This window comes from Rana temporaria, chromosome 2, assembly GCF_905171775.1.
Source record: "Rana temporaria chromosome 2, aRanTem1.1, whole genome shotgun sequence".
Lineage (NCBI taxonomy): Eukaryota > Metazoa > Chordata > Amphibia > Anura > Ranidae > Rana > Rana temporaria.
The window spans coordinates 384,830,325-384,839,063 of record NC_053490.1 but is presented as its reverse complement, the minus strand read 5'-3'; the positions used below and the strand labels follow the sequence as shown (position 1 = coordinate 384,839,063).

The window sequence follows — 8,739 nt, the reverse complement described above, 5'->3', positions numbered from 1 at the left end:
GAAAAAGGTTAAAAACAACTTTTGAAATTATACTAAACTTGTATTATTAGATATTAGTTATTGAGTATTGATTCACTTTATCCTCATTGTGGTGACAAGTACTCTTTCCAACTAATGCAGCACTTTTGATTTACTATAATGTGAAACAGGGGCGGACTGACCATTGAGTCACTGCCCGAGGGCCCCATGCCACTAGGGGGCCCCATCAGGGTTGCCAGGCTCAGTAAAACCAGGGACAGTATGTAAAAATCTGTGTTTTTTTTAGATCTGTCCCTGATATGTCCGAAATTGACATGCTTTTAATGTGAAGATCCCAAGATTTTAGCTGCCCTGCCTCTGCACTGCCTCCTGGCGTGGTGGCCATCTGTAAGTCAGAGGGGCCCCATAATCTTCTATTGCCCGGGGGCCCCATGAGTTGTCAGTCCGCCCCTGATGTGAATTAGTTATAAGACTTCAAACTTACAGAAATGCCGCATACACATGATCGGAATTTCCGATGGAAAAAGTCAGACGGACTTTTTACATAGGAAATTCCTACAGTGTGTATGCCCCATCGGAAGTTCTATTTTACTCCAATGGAATTCGTTGGAATTACGATGTCCTTTTGGCCGGGCAAAAGCCCGATCATGTGTACGCGGCAATAGGAGAGGTCAAAATTTGCATTATAGAAAAAAAGGCTTCAATACTAAATAAATAAGCATTAGATGCCAAATATCCAATATCTGTGATCTGAACACCTGTGCTTTTCTGGAGTTTTACAACAGATTATCTTAGCAAGGTTGCACATAAGCTATTATCCCACTGCAGTGGGAGTAAATACACATGCTAATTGATTATATGTTGTCACTTCTACAGATCTTAATAGCTGTTCTTGTTAAAGAATGCATTATTTAATTTCCCTGGAGGTTTTTTCTAGACTTTGATATTATTAGATAATCTTCCATTTCGAAAATTCAATCCATTTCTCCATTTGTAATAATTGGAACAGATGAAGTATATATTTCTTATATCTATATTGTTATATAACTTGTTGCTGTATTTTGTGATTACAACAAAACTTTTTATAACCATATATTAAATTGATTTTTAGAACAGGGAGATGGAAGAAGAGCTTGCTCTGTCCACTCCACGCATCGACCTGGTATTGCAGTACCTCCAGGACTGGTGTCCCCCCCCCCCCCCCCAAAAAAAAAAAAAAGTGATACTAAACCCAGGACCCTGCTTTCACTATATGTGGCCTTCCGCAGTACACAGAACATGAAAATGCAATAGTTAAAAAAAAACAAAAAACTTTTCTATTCTAAATAGTTCAATTATGAACTTACTGTCTGGGATAAAGCCATAACTTATTGAATGCTTTGCAGATGCATTCACCTAAGTTTTGGATAATTCTTCTTTCTAACATAGTTATTAAGGTAAAGGGATCTGCTGCCCTCTACTATTAGCTGCTAATATCACAGTGTTATGTATATTTATTAATTACCACTTCCTGTCTCTGGGAGGGGCTTTGAAAACCCCCAGAAAGAGGTAGAGAGAGAAAGTCTCAGTTACATGTACTGTCCATGCTGCTAAATCGAGACCACAACAGAATATTATGCATGATTTCCTATCTTCCAATAGCTTAACTGCAGATGCCCATAGCTTCTTGAATGTGTTTCTGAATCTTTGTGACAGACAGAGCATCTCTGTCCCAAATGTTATTTTCTCACATGCACAGTGCCAGATTGCTAGGTCTGTGCTATTGTGTGTAGTGGTCACCTTCCAGTCTGTACAAATGTCCTGTGTCACCGACTCTGCCCTCCCCCCTCCCCTTACGCGTTACGTCATGGGTTTGGCTTCTTCAGAGGGAATCCCTCCCTCTAATAAATAGGTCCTATCCCTCTGAAGAAGCCACGCCCACAGTGAAGCACGTAAGAGGTATAGCTGGTGTTGCAGGATGTTTGTACAGACTTGGTGGAAGCAAGCACAGGAGGTATCTGATATTTGTTACCTGGAAGCTTGTAACCTTAAGGCACAATGGTCTATTATCCATTCACAAGCTACAGGATCTAATGGTGATGCCCCACATGGTGACCCAAATCATTACACATGCGGTTTGCCTGTTGTGCTCCAGCTAGCAGTGCACTTTTAAATGTGAGTGATATTTTATATACACGTTTTTAATAAATTGTATGTATGTTTTACCTCTGAGTTTTCAGCAGTGGAATTGGTGGAAATCATACGTGGTGTGAACGGATCTGGGGGAGAGTGTTTTTAAAAAAATCAACCACGTCTGCTGATAGCCCTTAAAGGGACAGGCACATAAGACCTATTGCCCATATGTCAAAGTGTAAGGTGAGTGTTACTAAACCCACAACAGTATAATCAGTCTGTATAATGTATGCAGTAAACCATACATGGTTTACTCACTGTAGAACATAAGGGGTTAATCCTCTGCATTGTGTTAAAAGGCTGTTTGATCCTGTCACCTCTGATCCACCCCTTCTTCCAGAGTCCCCAAGCCATCTCCAGATAGTACAGAGGCTAAGAGATAAGCTGCACATTCTCAGTTTGTTGTGTATTGCTAGAGTTTTTTTTTTATATCTTGGGAAAGCCCATTTGATCAGCACAGGCACAATCAGCACTGTCCAGACAGAGGTTCAGGGATCCTGCATCCTCATAGGACAATCATGGGAGAAAAGAAAACTCCTCCTACATGCTTTAACCAGACACTGATAGTAGTCACAAGACTGCTCTAACTGCTGATGAGAAAAAGGTATTTAGCAGTTTATATTTACTAAAACTATTGCATTTCCATATTCTGTGTACTGTGGGAGGCCACATATAGTGAATGCAGGGTCCTGGGTTTAGTAACACTTTAAAGGGCTTGTAAAGGTTTGTTTTTTATTTTCTAAACAGGTTCCTTTAAGCTAGTACATTGTTGGTTCACTTACCTTTTTCTTCGATTTCCCTTATAAATGTTTTTTTTCTTTGTCTGAATTTCTCACTTCCTGTTTCTCCTCAGTAAGCTTTCCACCATCATGCGGTAGTTAGTCAGCCAGAACAGCTTACTGAACAGCTTACTGAGGAGCAACAGGAAGTGAGAAATTCAGACAAAGAAAACAAAGAGAACAAACATTTAGAAGGGAACTCGAAGGAAAAGGTAAGTGAACCAACAATGCACTAGCTTAACCACTTCAGATCCGCGCTATAGTAAAAATACGTCTGCAGCGCGGACCTGAAGTGCCAAGTGGCCGTTTTTAAACGGCCTGTCGTTTCTCTGCTGGAAGCGCGTCCCCGCGAGCGCGCTTCTGCAGAAAACTGTGTTGGCCGTGTCCCTCGGACACAGCCAATCACAGATCGTGCTGAATGGCCAATCACAGCGGCCATTCAGCATTCGATCTAGCCGTCCAATGAGAGATGATCTCGAATGTAAACAAATGAGATCATCTCTCATCGCCGGCTTTCTCTCCTTACACACAGACCGCGTGTGAGGAGAGAAAGCCTTTTACAGTGCATCCATCGTTACAGTCAAAAAAAAAAAACAGTGAGTGACACAAACACTACCCACAGTCCCTGCCAGTGCCACCTTCCAGTGCCACCTTCCAGTGCCACCTTCCAGTGCCATCAGCCAGTGCCACCAGCCAGTGCATTTATCAGAGCCACCTGCCCCTGCCATCAGTGCCACCTGCCCCTGCCATCAGTGCCACCTGCCCCTGCCATCAGTGCCACCTGCCAAAAGTGCAATCTGCCAAAAGTGCAATCTGCCAAAAGTGCCACCTGCCAGTGCCACCTGCCCGTGCCACCTGCCCGTGCCATCTGCCCGTGCCATCAGTGCCGTCAGCCATCAGTGCCACCTGCCGCCAGTGCCACCTGCCCGTGCCACCTGCCCGTGCCATCTGCCCGTGCCATCAGTGCCGTCAGCCATCAGTGCCACCTGCCATCAGTGCCACCTGCCGCCAGTGCCACCTGCCCGTGCCATCTGCCCGTGCCATCAGTGCCGTCAGCCATCAGTGCCATCAGTGCCACCTGCCATCAGTGCCACCTGCCATCAGTGCTACCTGCCATCAGTGCCATCTGCCATCTGCCCGTGCCATCTGCCAGTCCCATTTGCCGTCAGTGCCACCTGTCAGTGTCATCAGTGCCACGTGCCATCTTTTGTCATGGCTAAAAGATCTTTTTCACTTACGGAGGCATACGAAATTATTGCGGCCGACGAGAGCAACGGGGAGCTCTGCGATTCGGATTCCTCCGCAAGGTCAGACGCCGGATCTGATGTTGACTATGAGCCGATAGTTAGCAGTGAAGAGGAAGAGGAGGAAGAGGAGGAAGAGAGGGAAGATGAGGAAGAGGAGGAAGAGGGGGAAGATGAGGAAGAGGAGGAAGAAGAGGAAGAAGAGGAGAAAGAGGAAGAAGAGGAAGAAGAGGAGGAAGAGGGTCCGCCCGCCAGACGAAGGCGTATTGCTAAGGAGGCAGTGCCATCCACCAGCACTGCTGTGCCATCCACCAGCACTGCTGTGCCATCCACCAGCACTGCTGTGCCATCCACCAGCACCGCTGTGCCATCCACCAGAACCGCAACACCTCGTCAAGCAAGGTCACGTACCAGTAGGTCCCATGCCAGCCTTCCCTATTCCCTTCAGTACCCCTTGTGGCTTCCTCCTAATTCAGGAGAAGCCAACATTCCCCCTTTCACTGCCCAGCCAGGAGTCCAAGTGGACACAGAAAATTTTGCCCCAATAGATTTTTTCAGTTTAATTTTTACTGAGGACTTGCTTTCCTCAATTGTTTCCCAGTCCAATCTCTATGCCCAACAATGTATTTCCAGTCACCCCACATCCTATTATGCCCGTCCCTTCCAATGGAGACCCCTTACAGTGGAAGAGTTTAAAAAATTTTTGGGCCTCGTATTCTGTATGGGACTAAACCACAAAAATGAAGTACGTTCATATTGGTCAAAACGCCCCATATACCACATGCCCGTCTTTTCCTCAAAAATGCCCAGGTCCAGATATCAAATGATCATGCGATTCCTACACTATAGTGACAATACCCAGTGCCCTCCCCGAGATGACCCAAATTTTGACAAACTTTATAAGATTCGGCCACTACTAGATTATTTTTCCCAAATTTTCCCCCAGTTGTTTACCCCGGACCAAAACATCTGTGTTGACGAGTCACTTGTCAAATTTTCTGGCAGGCTCGGCATAAAGCAATTTATGCCCTCCAAAAGGGCCCGCTATGGAGTGAAGCTCTACAAATTATGTGACCGTGCCACCAGATATACCTATGCCTTCAACATATATGAAGGAAAGGACAGCCAGCTACACCCCCCTAATTGCCCAGACTACATAGGAACCAGCGGGAAAATTGTTTGGCAACTCCTAAACCCGCTCATGGAGAAAGGCTACCACTTGTATGTGGACAATTTCTACACAAGTTTGCCCCTTTTCCGAAACCTGTATAGAAAGAAGACACCCGCATGCGGCACCGTACGGTCGAACCGGAAGGGCTTTCCTCAAAGCCTCGTCACCAAGAAGCTAAGAAAAGGGGAGACGGCGAGTGCACGCAATGAGGAAGTTCTGGCCGTGAAATGGAGGGACAAAAGGGATGTGTACGTGCTTTCTACCATCCACAACAATACATGCGTTACCATCAGAAGGAGGAATGGGCAAATCCAGAAACCTAAATGTATCCACGAATACAATAAGTTCATGGGGGGTGTCGATTTCAATGATCAAATGATCGAGCCCTACCTTTCCACAAGACGATCATACCAGTGGTATAAAAAAGTTTCAATTTACTTATTCAATTTGGCCATATACAACACGTACGTATTATATCGAAAATCCACTCCAAGACCCAAATCCTACCTTTACTTCCAGGAGGAAATCACCACTGCCCTTTTATACACCAGCAACCCACCAGCAACCATTCGATCCGATGTGGTAAGCCGACTCTACGAGCGCCACTTCCCAGATAAAATCCCTCCCGGACCAACAGGCCGAAATTCCCAAAAAAAATGCCGGGTGTGCTCAAAAGATGGAGTGAGAAGAGACACCCGTTTTTATTGTGCCCAATGCCCTTCCCAACCAGGCCTCTGCATAGACGGCTGTTTCCGCCGTTATCATTCCTTACTAAATTATTAGTCACTTCCTGCCATTTACCTTTACACCCCTTATGCCTCTGCTTGCTCTGTATTTGACCCTGGCTTGTTATTTGACCACGATTCTGCCTACCGATTTTGTTTATACCTCTGCCTGATATGGAACTGACCCTGGACTGTTATTTGACCACGCTTTTGCCTACCGATTCTGTTTATACCTCTGCCTGATATGGAACTGACCCTGGACTGTTATTTGACCACGCTTATGCCTACCGATTCTGTTTATACCTCTGCCTGATCTGGAACTGACCCTGGACCGTTTGACCATTCTTTTTGCCTGCCTCTTGGACTGATCTTTTACCCTGCCAGTGGACTAGTGGGATTCAAAGCACAGGGGTCTCACATGTGAGGGGCTCCAGAATTGTTTTTCTGGATGAAGAAAACTATTGTTTTTGTTTTCTCATTCTAGATTAGGGTCTGGTTGCCCGGAGGCTTCAAAGAGATTTGGGTGGGAGAAGCCTCTACCCCTGTCCCCATTCTGTCCTGAACGAGGCCCTACTTCTGCCTGCTGCCTGTAGGACCTATGCCATCATGCCTGTTGCCTGGACAATTGCATTTTCTTTTGCTGACCAAGTCCCTGCCTGCTGCCTGGACCAGTGCTATCGTCCCGTGGACAACTGCGCTACTAAAACCACAGGTACATTTTTTGTTTACCCTTTGCTTAGCATAATGTATTTTGGTGTGTAATTCTTGTCATGTGTATGCTATGTGTCCCTAGAACACCGGTTGGTCTTCCTTGCATGTTGGGCCTCTGTATGTGGTCAGGCTGTGAAAAAGTCCCACACATGTGGTATCGCCATACTCAGGAGGAGCAGCAGAATGTATTTTGGGGTGTAATTTTTGCTATGTACAGGCTATGTGTTGGCAATATCTTATAAATGGACAACTTTGCATAAAAAAATTGCGTTTTCATTTTTTTTCCACATTTTCCAGAAACGTTTGGAAAAAAATGAATCGTTCAAAAGACTCATTATGCCTCATAGATTATATGTTGGGGTGCTAGCTTTCCAAAATGGGGTCACTTTGTGGGCATTTCCATTGTCCAGGTGCTCTAGGGCCTTCAAAAGTGTAATAGGTAGTCAACAAGTTAGATGTGTAATTTATGCTCCTAGAACACCTGATGGTGCTCCCTGCATATTGGGGCTCTGTATGTGGCCAGGCTGTGAAAAAGTCCCACACATGTGGTATCGCCATACTCAGGGGGAGTAGCAGAATGTATTTTGGGGTGTAATTTTTGCTATGTACAGGCTATGTGTTGGCAATATCTTATAAATGGACAACTTTGCGTAAAAAAAATGCGTTTTCATTTTTTTCCCACATTTTCCAAAAACGTTTGGAAAAAAATGAATCGTTCAAAAGACTCATTATGCCTCATAGATTATACGTTGGGGTGTTAGCTTTCCAAAATGGGGTCACTTTGTGGGCATTTCCATTGTCCAGGTGCTCCAGGGCCTTCAAAAGTGTAATAGGTAGTCAACAAGTTAGATGTGTAATTTATGCTCCTAGAACACCTGATGGTGCTCCCTGCATATTGGGGCTCTGTATGTGGCCAGGCTGTGAAAAAGTCCCACACATGTGGTATCGCCATACTCAGGGGGAGTAGCAGAATGTATTTTGGGGTGTAATTTTTGCTATGTACAGGCTATGTGTTGGCAATATCTTATAAATGGACAACTTTGCGTAAAAAAAATGCGTTTTCATTTTTTTCCCACATTTTCCAAAAACGTTTGGAAAAAAATGAATCGTTCAAAAGACTCATTATGCCTCATAGATTATACGTTGGGGTGTTAGCTTTCCAAAATGGGGTCACTTTGTGGGCATTTCCATTGTCCAGGTGCTCCAGGGCCTTCAAAAGTGTAATAGGTAGTCAACAAGTTAGATGTGTAATTTATGCTCCTAGAACACCTGATGGTGCTCCCTGCATATTGGGGCTCTGTATGTGGTCAGGCTGTAAAAAAGTCTCACACATGTGGTATCGCCATACTCAGGAGGAGTAGCAGAATGTATTTTTGGGTGTCATTTGTGGTATACACATGCCATGTGAGAGAAATAACCTATTACAATGACAATTTTGTGAGGGGGAAAAAAAAATAAAAAAAATATTCATTTTGCAAAGAATTGTGGGAAAAAATTACAACATCAAAAACCTCATCATGCATCTTACTAAATACCTTGGAATGTCTACTTTCTAAAAAGGGGTAATTTGGGGGGTATTTGTACTTTCCTGGCGTGTTCAGAGCCCCAAGAAATGAGATAGGCACCGGTACAACAGGTGTGATATTTTTTTTATGATTTGCACCATAGCTTGTAGACTCTCTAACTTTCACAAAGAGCAAATAATATCCACTAATTTGGGTTATTTTTACCAAAGACATGGAGCAGTATAAATTGTGGCCAAAATTTATGAAGAAAAATTAATATTTTGCTAAATTTTATCGCATAAACTAAGAAAAATTCATTTTTTTTCAAAATTTTCCGCCTTTTTTCATTTATAGCGCAAAAAATAAAAAGTCCAGAGGTGATCAAATACCACCAAAAGAAAGCTCTGTTTCTATGAAAAAAAGGACAAAAAAATCATTTGGATACAATGTTGT

The 8,739-nt window shown here is 44.0% G+C and overlaps 1 pseudogene; it reads left to right on the top strand.

Moving 5' to 3' along the window:
- Window positions 1–1,022: 1,022 nt before the first annotated feature.
- On the top strand, window positions 1,023–1,175 carry LOC120929915 (annotated as a pseudogene).
- The last annotated feature ends 7,564 nt before the right edge of the window (window positions 1,176–8,739 follow it).